Below are 15513 nucleotides of genomic sequence, written 5' to 3'. Positions count from 1 at the left end.
TGGACATAAATGTGCATTCACAATCATTAGATCTAAAATAGGGTTTTGATTTTGTCGGAATTTAGATGACATATTAACGTGTACAAGTGCTAAAACTTTGCTGTACTTATGAATGACAACAAGTTTCTCTCACGTAATATTTACGATTTGAGTGATGACAAAATTGTTCGTTATAGTTAAACTTCGTTATAAAGTTGTTATGTTTACCGTTTTCATACATGTATGATTGATCATCTGTCCAAATATTTGGTTACATAACTGTGCATTGACAATAATTAAATCTAAAAGTAGGATCTTGATTTTGACGTCGGAATCTAAATGACATATTAATTAGATTCCGACAAAATCAAGATCTTACTTTTAGATTTAATTATGTGAATGCACAGTTATGTAACCAAATATTTGGATAGATGATCAATAAATTATAACGCAATATACATACATGTACATAAATGATAAACAAAATAACTCTATAACAAACAATTGTGTCATTGCTCACATAATAAATATTTTGTCATTATGTGAGAGAAATTTGTCATCTAGATTCCGACAAAATCAAAATCTTATTTTTACATTTAATCATTGTGAATGCATATTTATGTAACTAAATACTTGGACACATTATTAATAAATTATAACGCAACATATATATATGTGTGTGTGTGTGTGTGTGCGGAAATGATAAAGAAATAGAACCCAATTAAAATGGGTTACTTTGAAATCAGCGCTTGATGCACATCCCTAGTTGATTATAAAACTTGGATATGCAGCTGTAGTGAAAATAAAAGTGCGTATTGTACTCTCGAGTAATTCAAGTTCAAATATTTGTTGCTTTTGTAATCTCAAAGTTTTTAATCTGATTTCTTTCAAAGTTCTTAGTCTGATTTCCTGTAAACTCTGTGTTTAATAGAATGATTTTGTTTGATATATAAAAAAAAAGTTATAAAATAAAAAAATAAAAAAACAAGTATTTCCTTGCATTTGTTTTAGCCAGCTTGCACCTCTAAGCTATGTGAAGTGAAGTGACAAAGCAAATTTTGTTTTAAACTTCAGAAAAAAAAAAATAGCAAATTTAAAATTCTTTGATACCTCATTAGACACACACACACACACTAAATATATCACTTTGCTATCAAAATTTATTACTCAAGCATAATTTTTTGAGAACATAATATTCATACATCCCGTCATTAACACCGTTAACTCAAGTGTCACGTGGCTCTCTTTTGTGACTTTTTTTTTTTTTGAGGTTGGAAATCACACTCTCAACCTCTCACTTTCTTTGTGTAACTCAAAATTAAAAGATAGAAGAGTATAGAATCTATCAGAAACACCAGGTCTGGATTTGATTCACGAATCTCAGGAGCTGAAATGACCGCCATTAGCATAAAGTATCACTAATAATTGGCCATAGTCGGTCGATTCAGCCTCTAAAATTCGCAAATCAAATCCAGATCTGGTGTTTCATATAGATTCTATACTACTCTTTTACCTTTTAGTTTTGAGTTAAAGAGAGAACGAGAGCGGCTGAGAGTCACCCAAGTTGCCGGTGTGTGTTGTCTCGGCTAAAAAAGAAATCGACAATTTTGTTATTGAAATAGGGCCAAACTCAAAAAAAAAAAAAAAAAAAACCATTTAAATCTCCGGGTTCATCTTCCCAACCCGACCCGTTATCGTCCGGATCCGGATCAAAAAATTACTTACTCGCCCTAAAAGAGTCACAGAAGAAGAAGAGAGAATATGCAGAAGAGGGAGCTAAACAAGTCCGGTGGATCTTCCGGCGGAGCCTCCGCACCGCCGGCCAAGCGAGGCCGTCCCTTCGGCAGCGGCCACGGTAGTGCCGCAGCTGCTGCCGCCGCAGCAGCAGATAACACCGCAGCTCCGTCGACTCTCCTCGGTCCTTCTCTCCTCGTTCACAATGCCTTCACCGGTCAGTATCTCAAATCATCAGTCTCCAATTCTTTCAAAGTTTTCACCTTTATCAGAAATTTGTACTCAATTTTGAAATCTCGGTATGCAAAATTGTCAAATTCAAAGCGAATCGAATCGATTGTGAAAGATGTGAAATTTTGGGTTGAATTTTGAGTTCATGTAGTTAAGAATGTAATTTTTACAGCTGAAAACAATAAGAGGATAGTTCATGCTCTTCAGAGCGGACTGAAGAGTGAGCTGACATGGGCGTTGAATACTCTCACATTACTCTCTTTCAAAGAAAAAGATGATTTTCGCAAGGATAGCAATAATGCTCTCACGAGGATTTCCGGCTTGCTTGATGCTCTCCTCACTGTTGTATGTCTTGCACTCCTTGGAATTTTTATCATTGCACTATTTTTTTTTTTTTTTTTTTTTTTTCTGGTTATATGTATTGAATGTGTGTTGGTATGGATAACAGATTGATGATTGGCGCGATATAGCGCTTCCTAAGGAACATGTAAGGGCGCCGAGAGTGAGGAATTTAGGTGCGAATTTGGTTGTAAGTGGGTTCGGGCATGAGTACGAGGTGTTGGGGTCTAATAGCACTGTCCCGCATCCGGGGTAAGTACGTACAAGATTATAGTTTTCCTTGTGTGTGAACTTTTGAATGTTGAGAACTTAGCTTGGATGTGATGAGTTTTGAATCTGATTGTGGAGAGATGTTTTGATCGCAGCTTAGGATCTGGTTCCGGAGAAGCATCTATGCTGAGTAATGTGAGCAATCTTCGTTCTTCGGAGTGGTGGCTTGATGAAGATGGTCTATTTAATCTTGATGATGAAGGTAGAGCGGAAAGACAGCAATGTGCTGTTGCGGCTTCTAATATCATCCGCAACTTCTCTTTCATGCAAGACAATGAGAACATTATGGCTGTCCATCGCCATTGTCTGGAAACAGTCTTCCAGTGCATAGAAGATTACATCACAGGTTAGAAGTGCTGTTTTTGGAAGCATATTAATGTATTGAGTGCATTCATTCTTTACTATACACTTTCTTGTCTCATCTTTAAAATTCTGTTGTCGATAGAAATTTCTAGGGTCAATCACATTCTACACCCTAATAGTTTGGGTGGTATTTCACTGCGGTACCAGACCCCAATATTTGAAAGACTTGCCACTTCCCTTGTGTTAGATTGGCTGGTAAGTCAACTGTTGTGGCACATACGGGTCCCAAGTTATAGCTGATGTGGATGCCTATTTGAAGCCGTGTGGTCAAATGAAAAGGATAATCTAAATGTAACAGCTTTCTGTTTTTAATGTGAAAAAATGTTAGTGAAGACCCTTGGCGGCAAGACCATGAAAGGTCGAAAACTGGGATACCATTAATAATATCTCCACGCATCTCCATAATGGTGGAGTAGATCTTTGTTTTTCCTTAGATATTTGTCTTTTTATATGACAGAATCTCTTCAGTCTTAAAAGTTTTCATTTGTTTGAAGCCATCATTAATTTCTGAGAGTTTATATGTTTAGATGATTTTTTTTAGACTTCCATTTTTTCAATTTGTAACACGTGTAGGTAGTTTTATTTAGTTTATAGTTTTTGTTTTCCCACATGTCTCCAATGTGGCATTCACATCAGCAATTATGTGTGATTCATATGTGACACATACGAGTGATACGACAAACAGTCGAGCTCACCAACGGGGAAAATTGCAGAATTATTTTTTATGTTATTATGAACTTTTAGTTAGAAGATATTCTTCCTGTCTACTTTCCAGTTCCCCACATAGTTGGGCGTCGTACATGTCCTTCCTTTCAAAAGAAAGCTAGAGTAACCTCCCACTGATCAGGACTAAAAAAATAAAAACTTCCAGCAGTGCAATGATGTGATAATTCACTAACAGAATGACTTCAATGTTCTGTATGTTAACAGAAGATGAAGGAACTTGTGACAAATGCTCTCGAAACAATTGTAAATTTGTCTCCGATGCTGGATCTTCAAATTTTTGGTTCATCAAAGGGATCCTACATCAAGATGACGTGAGAAATTTGATCTACTGTTTCTTTTTGTTTTCTTTATCTTAAGCTGCCTCGTTTCCTCCTGGTTGACAAGTTAAATTTTCTATCAAACAGAGCAAAACGTGCAGTTCAAGCCATTGTGGGTGTGCTGGAGTCTCCGGTCAAAGCTTGGCATTGCGCTGCAGCTGAGTTACTTGGGCGTTTGGTCATAAATCCTGATAATGAACCTTTTCTTCTTCCCTTCATTCTGCAGGTTAATTTTCAATAATCACCTTGTTGTATATATGTTTATATATTATGCATAGATTATGATGAGGTGTAACAAACCGCAGATACACAAATGGTTAGTTGATCTTATGAGCTTACCAGTAATAGATGCACAAGCAGCTGCTGTTGGTGCGCTCTATAACTTCTCTGAAGTAAATATGGACTGCAGACTGAAACTTGCTAACGAGCGATGGTGAGGGCTCTTCTTAAATCCCTCATTATCATAAGAAAACATAATCCCAAAATGAATTTGTATCTGAAATGGCTGTTCTGTTTAAATGTACCAAAGCATAAGTAACACCTTCTTTGGGACACCCACAAGCCATGGTGAGGCCCAACCGCTACTTGCATCTTGTAGCCCTATGTTCAAGCTACGCCACGGTATCCGGAAGTGGCAAATCCGTCGCCGGCCTTGCCAACATGCCCTCACAACTAGGCATTTCTATACTAGAATAGTTGTTGCTTGTCCCACATCGAAAACCATGTAAAGGAGAAACATTCATTCACTTATAAAAGGAATGCCTCCTCCCACAACTCTACACACTCCATTACAACACACTTTGTAATCTTGTTAGGCCGCAAGGCTCGACACACACTAGTTAAGGTTTCAAGTGGACGTAGTCTCCCGCTAAGGCGGGAGGCGAACCACTATACTTCGCTTGTGTCACTCTCTCTCTCTCTCTCTCTAGACCCCCGCGGACTCTAACGTTAACAGTTATTAATCCTGTTCCCGAAATTTGTAGGAAAGCTGCTATGATATTAGAAAGCCTCGTACGTGTCCGAACCACAGAACAGGGGATTGCTGCTAGCTTATCAGAATGCATTTGCAGAAGTACTATTCTCAGATGCCAAATATTCTGACTTCTTTGCTAGGATTTTGTATGAACTGACGTCTAGACCAAACAACAAAATGGCAGCAGCCCGTGGTATTTGGGGCATGTAACGAAGAATTGTATCCATGTGATGTGCCTGTCATTAAGTATATTAGACTCACCTATTTAGAAATTTTTTCCTATTATTCTAAGGATGAATAATATAAGTTCTCTATAAATTCTATTATTAACAACACTCACCGCAAAGATGAGCAGTCATCATCTTCCTCCAAGTACGATAATTCGTGCCATTCAGCTTGGCACCCCCAAATCCCCCTCCTGAGGATTCTTGATTCACAGATACCTCTACCTTCTGCCTATGAAGCATGGATACGGTAAAAAACTGACTATGGTGTATCGTATCCGTATCGGATACGGATATGGATACGATACGCACTGGGTGCGTATCTAAGACCCTGAAAACGTATCCTTGACTATGTAGCATCAGTTGACTTTGTTGATACGTTTTGGATACGGTTTGACATGATTTTCGATACGTTTTGGGGTATTTTGGATAATTTTTTATCAATAATAACCTAAAACACACCGAGCCGCACAACTCCTCTTCGATCAGTTCTCTCTTCGCGTCTATCTTCGCTTCTCTGACTCTCTGTTCGCGAGTTCGCAGCTAGTTGGTATGTTCAGATTGAAAGCTTGAAGCTTTAATCTCTGTGGGTTCGCAGCTAGTGGGTATGTTCAGATTGAAAGCTTGAAGCTTTAATCTCTGTGGGTTGAGGTTTAGGCGTGAATCTCTGTGGGTTGAAGCTTTCTCTGTGGGTTGAAGGCGTGAATGTTGAAGGTCGAGTTCTTTGACTTCTATCTTCGCATCTCTGTTCGTTGCTTCTTCGCGGCTTCGTCATAGAACAAACGATGAGGATGGGTATGTTCTGAATTGAAAGCTTGAAGGTTGAAGCTCTGTGGGAGTGTGGGTTGAAGGGTTGAAGAGTTGAAGGTCGTGCTGTGGGCTTTTCTGTGGACTTATGTTTTGTATGATTGTTTGAATATATATTATGTCTTTCAATTGCTTGTTTCATTGCAATTCATATGCAATATTCATCAAATTGTTGAAGGATATCGACATAATGTGTGCCTCTACGAACTAGGGTTTAGAGTTGTAATAGGAATGTGTTCTAGGTATTCAATTGTAATCGAATTCTATTTCCTTTATGGGTACCTTGTAACTCCCTATTTAAAGGGCTCCTATTATCAATAATATACACACAATTTCATTCTCCTACAACACGTTATCAGCACGAGCTTTAACCCTAGCCTAAGAAAAAAAAACCCTACAGCATCCCCGCAGCCTCCAGCCTCCCTGCAGGCCTCCAGTCCACGCACCAGCCCTCGCAGACCTGCACACCGCCTGCGCACCCGCAGCCTCCCTGCCACAGCGCCACTGCTGCGCGCTGCAACCTGCGCACTAGCCCGCGTTGCTCTTGCTGCAAGTCCCTGCCAGCTTACCACGACCCCGCACCAGCCCTGCAGCGCATCTGCCCCGCAGCCCGCGCAGCAGCTCTGCAGCCTGCCACCGCAACCTGCGCGCTGCTACCTGCGTCCCAGCCTCCCTGCCGCGCTGCTGCCTGCGTCCCAGCCTTCCTGCACTGTTGCTGCCTGAGTCCGTGCACATCCATCTGCAGCCCGAAGCCTCCGCAGCCCAGCGATTGCCTTCTGCCAGTGAAAGAAAAAAAAAAGAAAAAAAACCAGAAAACAAAAGAAGAAGAAGACGCGCACAGAAGAAGGGGAAGGAGTGGGCCCAAAGAAGAAAGAAAAAAAAAGGGGGGGAGCAGGCTTGGGCCCGAAAAGAAAAAAAAGAAAAAAAAAAAAAAAAAAAAAAGAAGAAGTGAGAAGGGCAGCCCACCAACTGGCAATTTCCGACCAGATTCCGGCAAATTTAGCTACACGCCTGCATCAACACGCGCGTGTTCTCAAGCCCAAAATCATCACGTAAGTTGCTGCTTTCATGTATTTTAAATTCTTTTATTTTATGCAGAATATTGGAATATATGTCGCCAAATGATTTTGAGTATTTAACAAAGCTTAATTGTGGGGATTCTCGCTTAACGAACTAAGAGTGTTCGTATGAACTAAAAGTGTTCATAATTAAACGAACTAAGAGCGTTCGTATGAACTAAGAGTGTTCATAATGCTTGGACTAAGAGCGTCCATAAAGCATCAAATTGTGACCATATTAAAAACATCATTGTTTGGTCTAATCCAAAAGAGATTCTTGGAAATCGATTTCTTGGTAGCATAGCTCGGAAATCTTATTATTGTTAGTTTTCGTGGAAGTTTAGCTCCGAAACTAATTCGTTCTTGTTTCACCCCTTTTTCAGGATGTCAAACTCGAACATACTCGATTTTGTTCCATTGGATTATGCAGACAAAAGATACCTAACGTGGGCTCAAGATGTTGAGCTCCACCTTATTGCCAGTGACTTATTGCATACAATCCAAAAGCTTTGTCCTATAGAAACAACTCCAGACCCTCAAACTGAGAAAGATATTTCCAGGGCACTTGCCTTCATGAAACGTCACATGGATAGTGACCTCCAGTTTGAGTTCATAAATGAGGATAGCACCATAAAGCTTTGGCAAGCGCTTCGCTAACGATATGGCAATGTTCGTGACTCCATCCTTCCGAATACAGAAGCAGAATGGAAAGATCTTCGCTTCTCTGAATTTGACACAGTCATGCAATTTTATTCGGAAGCCCTCCGCATCAGAGCAATGATGCACTTCTGTGGCAAGACGATCACAGAAGAACAATTGATTGAGAAAACCCTCAATACCTTCCCTGTCTATGCTATGAGGTCCTGTGATTTATTTCGGACTCATATAAATGCAAGACGGATCACAAGCTTTCAAAAGCTTATTGAAGCTATGGAAATTGCTGAAAGGCAAGACAACGAGCTTGTGAGAAGAGAAATTGATAGGCTTCGAGATAGCTATCCAGAGCATAGTCCCATGGCTAGAGAAAGTCGCCATAGACGTCATGATCCGTATGATCGAAATGCTCATGAAGGTAGTTGCCAAAGGCGACAATCACGCCACCGTAGGAGCAGTGATTTTGAGGGACTAAGGGTTGGAAACTATAGAGCCAACGTTGGCCATGGTCATAATCTTCCAACGCCTCAGGTCCTAGGGACCATGCACATTACGCCAATGCGCCTCAATCAAGGGAGAATCCTCTTCATGGTATCTATTTCTGATATGGAACGTCTGATCAATGGGCCTGAGTTTGCAATGTACCTAAGAAGGTAGCTGCCTCACAGTGATCAAGACATCGAGTTCAAGAAGACTTTAAATCTGGCGATGAAGACAAAATGCCTCAGATTTTTAGAGTAGTCTTTTATTTCCAAGAATTTTGTAATGGCAATATGCCTTAGTCAATAAATGACAATTGTATTAACTCTTTCTCATGTGGCGCACCCAATGAAATATGATGTCTAGAAAAGTCATTGAGATTAATGGTACTTACGAGAGCCTCGCTCCACCAACATCTCTCTACTTCCCTGGTCATATTTGATTGGAGTTACCAAACGGATTGAGTGACTACGATTCGTCTAAGTTTGATTTTTATTTTGGATTAGATTTTGGAAACTTTGATGTAATCATTGGCTATTAATAAAGTGTCAATTCTTTTACTTAATGTCTTGGACATACCTTAATTCGAACTTTATTATATAAGAGCCAATGGTTTTCATGTGGAAACACATTATGAGAATGGACAGAGTTCCTTTGCATCACCTCTAATGACTACGGACATAAACGAGTATTAGAGAAACTTATGTGTCGCTCTAGTGGGTTGTATGAAACCACTATTGAATCCAACCATGTCATGAGAGACGACTTATGAGATTCTGACACATATAGGCTTTGGCATGACCGTTTGGGACACCCAAGTCGTGACATGATGATCCGTGCATTAAAAGACTTCACACGGACATCTAGTTTTAGAACGAAGAAAAGTAAGAACCAAGAATTGGTTCGAGGAGCTACACATGTGCCTCATGGTGCCATGATTGTGCAAGACCGGCCACACATGGCCGGCGCCGCCTACCCCCTGCGGCAAATACATGGCATTGACGCCATAAACTCCTCTCTCTACTTCTCAAGTCCATTTTGACATTGTGGCTTAACCAAAACCTTCATTGGTTGATTATAAGGCCATGTTTGGTTCTGTAAAGCCTGTTCTTTAGGATTGAGACCATCCTATGCAAAGGAGATTGAGGAAATAATTCCATTCTTACAAAGAATCTAAGAGAATTTTGTGGATTGGATCAACCAACTTGCGGACCGTATAGATGTTTTATGGCGTTGGTTGTTACGAAAACACGCTGGTCACGTGTTGTGCCATTATCCACTCGTAATGCTGCTTATACTACACTCCTAGCACATAACATATGGCTACGGGCTCACTACCCAGATCATCCCATTCAGTCAATTTGACTTGATAATGCTAGAGAGTTTGCATCGAAAATTTTCGATGACTATTGCATATCATTGGGTATTGATATCAAGTATCATATTCCCATGTACACACCCAATTGGTCTGGCGGAAAAGCCACCATTAAAAGACTACGATGGTAGCCCGGACTTTGGTAATGCGCACCAATATTTCCACTTGGGTTATGCAATATCGCATGCAGCTATGCTAATTCGTCTATGACTCATAGCAGCCACTCAACCTTTATTTGCGTTACAGCTAGTGACTGGGTTCGAGTCTAATATCTCGTACTTATGCATATTTGAGTGTGTAGTTCATGTGCCAATTGCGCCGCCACAGCGTATCAACATGAGTCATTGCAACGAATGCATATATATATTTGTTGGACATGAGTCTCCAACTATAAGTCCGCTACGTAAAACCCTTGACAGGCGATCTCTATTTCGCTGGATTTGATAATTGTCACTATGATGAGACAGTCTTCCCGTCGTTAGGGGGAGATTAGGACGTCAATGTTCAACAGGAGCGACAACAATTGTCGTGGTCTGTCCCCACTATGTCTCATCTTGATCCCCTAAAAGTGAAGAGATCACATATACCTACTGCAAACATGTCTGCAAGGATTGATGTCCCCACAAGAGGACATGGTGCCACCCAGAGAAGATGGGTACGGCACCACCACCATGGACGGTGACGCCACAAGGTGGCATAATGGCGTCATAGGCCATGGGTTCCGCTAGAGAGCGTAGGAGACCCATAGGTTCGATGGATTCTCGCCCTAAAAAGAGAGCGAGTTTGGCACAACTTGATCCATTGATCATTGATACTCAAAATCCGTCTCATGAGAATATTTTGGATTGTGGTTATGTCCAAGAGACATCGTTGGGGGACGCCTCAATGTTAGAACCAATTCCTGAGAATATAGAGATCTCTACGAACTACACTAGTGTACATGAGGACGTGGAATTGTTGAGAACAATGACATCGAACCTTAATCCGTTGAAGAATGCCAACGTAGAGAAAATTGGCCTAAATGGAAAGATGTGATCCAGGTTGAATTGGATTCACTAACGAAGAGGAAGGATTTCGGGCCTGAGATGCCAACACCTCCTAACATAAAACCTGTTGACATTAATAGGTCTTCGTTAGATAGCGTGATGAGAAAAAGAGATGGTAATCTCGCCTTATGGGGCAAGGTTTCTCACAACGCCCTGGAATCGACTACGAGAAGACATATTCTCTCGTAATGGATGTCATTGCACTCCACTACCTTGTCAGTTTGGTAGTTTCCAAATAACTGAACATGCAGCTTACGAATGTGGTCACTACGTATCTCTATGGGGATCTAGATACGGAATATAATGAAGGTTCTTGTGGACTTCATTTTCCCAAGTCAAGTGGATCTAGACCACGGAGCGTATTTACAACGAGGTTGAAATGCTCACTAAAATGACTACTTGATTGGGAAGGGATATGATGAACTATGCCCACGCGTTTCCATGACAAGTTCCGGATTTGCAATTGTCGCGGTTTATGTTGATAAACATAATTGAAACCCTTGAGAGCTAAGGGAAACCGCTGAACACCTGAAATCCGAGTTTGAGAGGAAGGACCTTGGGAGAACACGGTTTTGTCTAGATTCAGAACTTGTATACCGTGTCAATAGATGCTTAGGCATTTTGATAAAGTCAAAAATGCACTCCCATGGTCGTCTGTAGTCTTGGCCCTAAAAGGGATCCGTTTCTTCCCAGGGATGATGACGAAGACGTGTTAATAGCAGAAGTGCTTGCTTATGTACAATAGGCGCATTATTGTACTTAGCACAATACAAGACCGGACACCTCAATTATTATGAACTTGTTGGCTAGATATAGCCCCGCGCCAACGCAACGCCATTGGATTGGCATAAAGACAATTTTTCGATATTTGAGAGGTACGATTGATATGGGCTTGTTCTATCCCTACAGAGAGAAAAGAAATAACGGAAGTGTGGGATCGGACTCCACAAGACAAAACGCCACATTCCGTGCTCCTCCTCCCCTCCATCAAAATGACAACGATGTATTGATGGGTTTTGCTGATGTAGGGTATCTCTCTGACCCTCACAAAGGTCGCTCCCAAACGGGTTATGTATTTACCATGGGAAGCACAGCGATATCTTGGAGGTCTACAAAACAGACTCTTGTTGCTACTTCCTCAAATCATGCAGAGATTATTGCTCTACATGAAGCTGTGCGAGAATGCATATGGCTAATGTCTATAGTTAGACACATTCGAGGAACTTGTGGTTTGAAGTCTACCACAGATGAACATACAGGCATTTATGAGGATAATGCAGCTTGTATTGAACAAATGAAATTAGGTTTCATCAAGGGCAACAACACCAAGCATATATCGCCTAAGTTCTTTTACAATCAGCAACAACAAGCACTTCTAAATATTGAAGTGAACCAAATCCGATCAGAGGATAATGTAGCGGACTTATTTACTAAGTCGTTACCAAAATCCACATTCGAGAAACATGTGAAGAGCATCGGATTGAGAAAGTTATCCGAACTCCCATGATTGTAGCAATCAGGGGGAGATATTGACATCAGGGGGAGGCATGATGTCTACGTGTTCGATCTCGAAGAGTGAAGGACATGTTGTGCTCTTTTTGTCCTTTGACCAGGGTTATTTTTGTCCCACAGGGTTTTTGTTACCTGGCAAGGTTTTTAACGAGGCAACAATCAAAGCGTCATCACCAAGTTTGAGCGGCACAAGGGGGAGTGTTGAAGGATATCGACATAATGTGTGCTTCTACGAACTAGGGTTTAGAGTTGTAATAGGAATGTGTTCTAGGTATTCAATTGTAATCGGATTCTATTACCTTTATGGGTACCTTGTAACTCCCTATTTAAAGGGCTCCTATTATCAATAATATACACACAATTTCATTCTCCTACAACACAAATATATTTATTAACACTATATATATATATATATATATATATATATATTACATATTATTTTATAAATGTGTCTAAAACGTATCGTACCCTGTTTTTTTGAAAAAAAACGTATCCACGTATCGTATCTTATCGCACCCTGTATCCCGTACCCGTGTCAGTGCATCATAGCCTTCTGCACATCAGAAGTCACAATCTGCTTGGAACTTTCTTCTCCACCCATGATACTTGAACTGCAACAATCTTCTCACTTTACACTCCGGAAGCAACGAACAATAAACCAAGACCAAAAATCCGAGATCGGATTCTTGGCTCTGATACCAAGTTAAAACTAAGAATGTCTGGAGAACAAGAAGCTTTAGAGGCTGAATTCTCTCACACTTTCATTCAATTTGCAGAGGCATATTTATACAACGTTATACAACCCTAATTCTAGACTAACAAGGAAAGTAATCAAATCACAATTACAAGCCTGATTCTATACAATTAGTATAATTCTATTCCTAATAGTAATACTAAAATATCTATGACTCACAGCAAATTTTCACATAATTGGTGTTTTAAGGCAATGGTTGAGTTTTATTAGTTTGGTTTTTTTTTTTTTTTTTTTCGAAGCTTGGTTTATTCATTATCTATCTACTTTATTTTGCTCATTAGCAAAGTGAATGAGCAAATCAGACATTAAAATCTAGATTTTGGCGATAAGTGAAGTGAAGCTTTTGTTTGTATAATTTTGTTTGTTTATTTGATTTTACTATAATTTGTTTCTTATACTCCAATGCAGGTGCTTCATTCATTGGTCAATCTGAATAATGTCAATTTGCAAGGAAACCATATTGCTCAAAAGCATAAAATAGCAAAGCAGGTATTGGTCGATCTCTTGCCTTTTCTTCTCTGTATAAACAATTTGCAGTGGAGCATATGTGTGCCATTCTGTTTAAGTGTTTATGATTACAGTTTAATCTCCAAGTTTTGTAATGGCAGTACTTCAATTTTTAGTTCATTGTCCTTTTACAATCATTATAAGAAAAATAGCCGCTTCTATCGTCACAGGTCAAGTAGCTAGGACACTTAATTTTTGAGTTAATAATTTCCACGTTTCCTTTCTCCTTATCAGCTTTGAAGGATTTTGGTCAAGTAACGAAGAGATTTAGTTTTGCGAATTTCAGGTCTTGCTTTATCCTCACTGTTTTCATTTCTGTGTCTTTCTTTTATTTTCCTCAGATGCTATCAGATTTCAGCACCATATGAGAAACAAAGAATTCTTTGCTGTGCCATGAGTTAGATTATAAAAATCTGTATCTCAAATGATCATCGGTATGAACCAAGAAAAAGAAAGAGCTTGAGAGGGCAGGTTGTTCACACAAGTTTAGCTAGAGCATATTTACATGCAAATATTTTACACATGCAAATATAGGAGCAGATCCATCAGGAGAGAACTTGGATTTGGGCAGCGCCATTCCTAGGACCAGATGCATTAGCTATTTATAATGCCTATAAAAGAAAAGCACCTCAGGAGTTAGCAGCCAAAGTAGCTAATGGGAGCTAATATATATAACTTCATTAGCCAAATCAAGATTTTAATATCAGGACAAGGTAAAGAAAAGACAGCAGGAATACAGAATAATGCAGTCAGGACTTTAGAAAGAATTCATATTACAAACATAGCTGATATAAGAATTTTCACTCAGTACTTCATGCATTATGCCAGTACAGCACAATTAACCTTAGATAAAGCAACTTCAGATAAGTACCTTAATAGATTACCTGGTTCTATAGAAGAATTCCTACGAGCTCAATGGGATGAGGCTTTAACCAAGCCACGACCCCTGAGAGATGGTATACATGGTATAGAAATAAAGAAAAATCTAGGAACTAGAATCCAGTTTGTATTTAATTTCCTAAAACAGCTTTGTCAAAATATTAGTATTCAAAAGATTATTAAGAAAGCACATGATCCTTTCTGTAAACATCTTATACAGTCATTACCTTTCAGTTATAACAAGAAGAAGTACTCTAACAAAATTAAGACTTGGGGTGTTTATTATACTTTAGGAAGTCTACATCTTTTAGAAAACAGTATAAGCCTAACAAACATTTTAGGAAACGGCAAAATAATATTGAAGACTCTTAAGAAACCAATTAGATGTTTTATTTGTAAGAAAATGGGACATATTTCCCCTAACTCTCCAGATAAAAAGAAGGAAAAGTTTAAAGAAAGAGTCAACATAGTAATGAAATTGGGGTTCTTCCAGTTGGCTAGCTTGGATTTGATGAATTGAGCTTTACAGTCTATAATAATTCTCAATTGGATTTCTGTTTTTTTTGTTTTCTTTTTTTTAGTATCTGCTTCTGAACATTGTTGTTCTGTTGGGTCTTGCTCCTTTTCTATAGATGATTGTTAATTGTTACTGCTTTGATTGATCAAAAATTAGTGAGATGAAGAAAGAGAAAAGCTGGAATCTTAGTTGGTTTGAATTAAAACATAATTGATTAGTTGAAGCCGAAAATGTTAATGCATGGAGCTTATACCAGTTTGCCTAGCTTTTTCTATCTTCATATTGAATGTACAAAAGCATGTGTGCATATCATTACAATATAAAAACTGAATTCAAATACAACATTTCTTTTATCTATGACTTTAATATAATTGATTTGGAATTTATTATCAACAAACTTACATATCTTATCTGCCATTTTCAGCTTGAAAAAACAATGAATTCTACATTCATTCTTGAGATACAAGCTTTTCAGTACAACTTCAAAATGAGAGTCCATGTATCAAGAGCATTGAGACCAAAGAAGTTCAATACTGACATATATGAACTCTATTGTCTTAATTGACAAAAAAGTAACCACTGTTTTTTGAATCAATTCCAGCAACAACTTTTGTTGACCAACTCCAGCGTCTAATGCAGCTGCAACTGAGGCAATCAGCTAGAGCATTTTGTGCAACTGTGATTGGAGCAATCACTTTTTTGAACAAGCTCCAGCAATAACCTTCGCTAGATTAACTGAAGGCCTTTTTGTAAAACTAGCATCTTTAC

General features: G+C 39.2%; 1 pseudogene; it reads left to right on the top strand.

The window, feature by feature from the left end:
* Positions 1 to 1718: 1718 nt before the first annotated feature.
* Positions 1719 to 4396, top strand: LOC133711890 (armadillo repeat-containing protein LFR-like; annotated as a pseudogene).
* The last annotated feature ends 11117 nt before the right edge of the window (positions 4397 to 15513 follow it).

The sequence above is a fragment of the Rosa rugosa genome, chromosome 5, assembly GCF_958449725.1.
Source record: "Rosa rugosa chromosome 5, drRosRugo1.1, whole genome shotgun sequence".
NCBI classification, from domain to species: domain Eukaryota; kingdom Viridiplantae; phylum Streptophyta; class Magnoliopsida; order Rosales; family Rosaceae; genus Rosa; species Rosa rugosa.
This window is presented reverse-complemented; position numbering and strand designations above follow the sequence as displayed.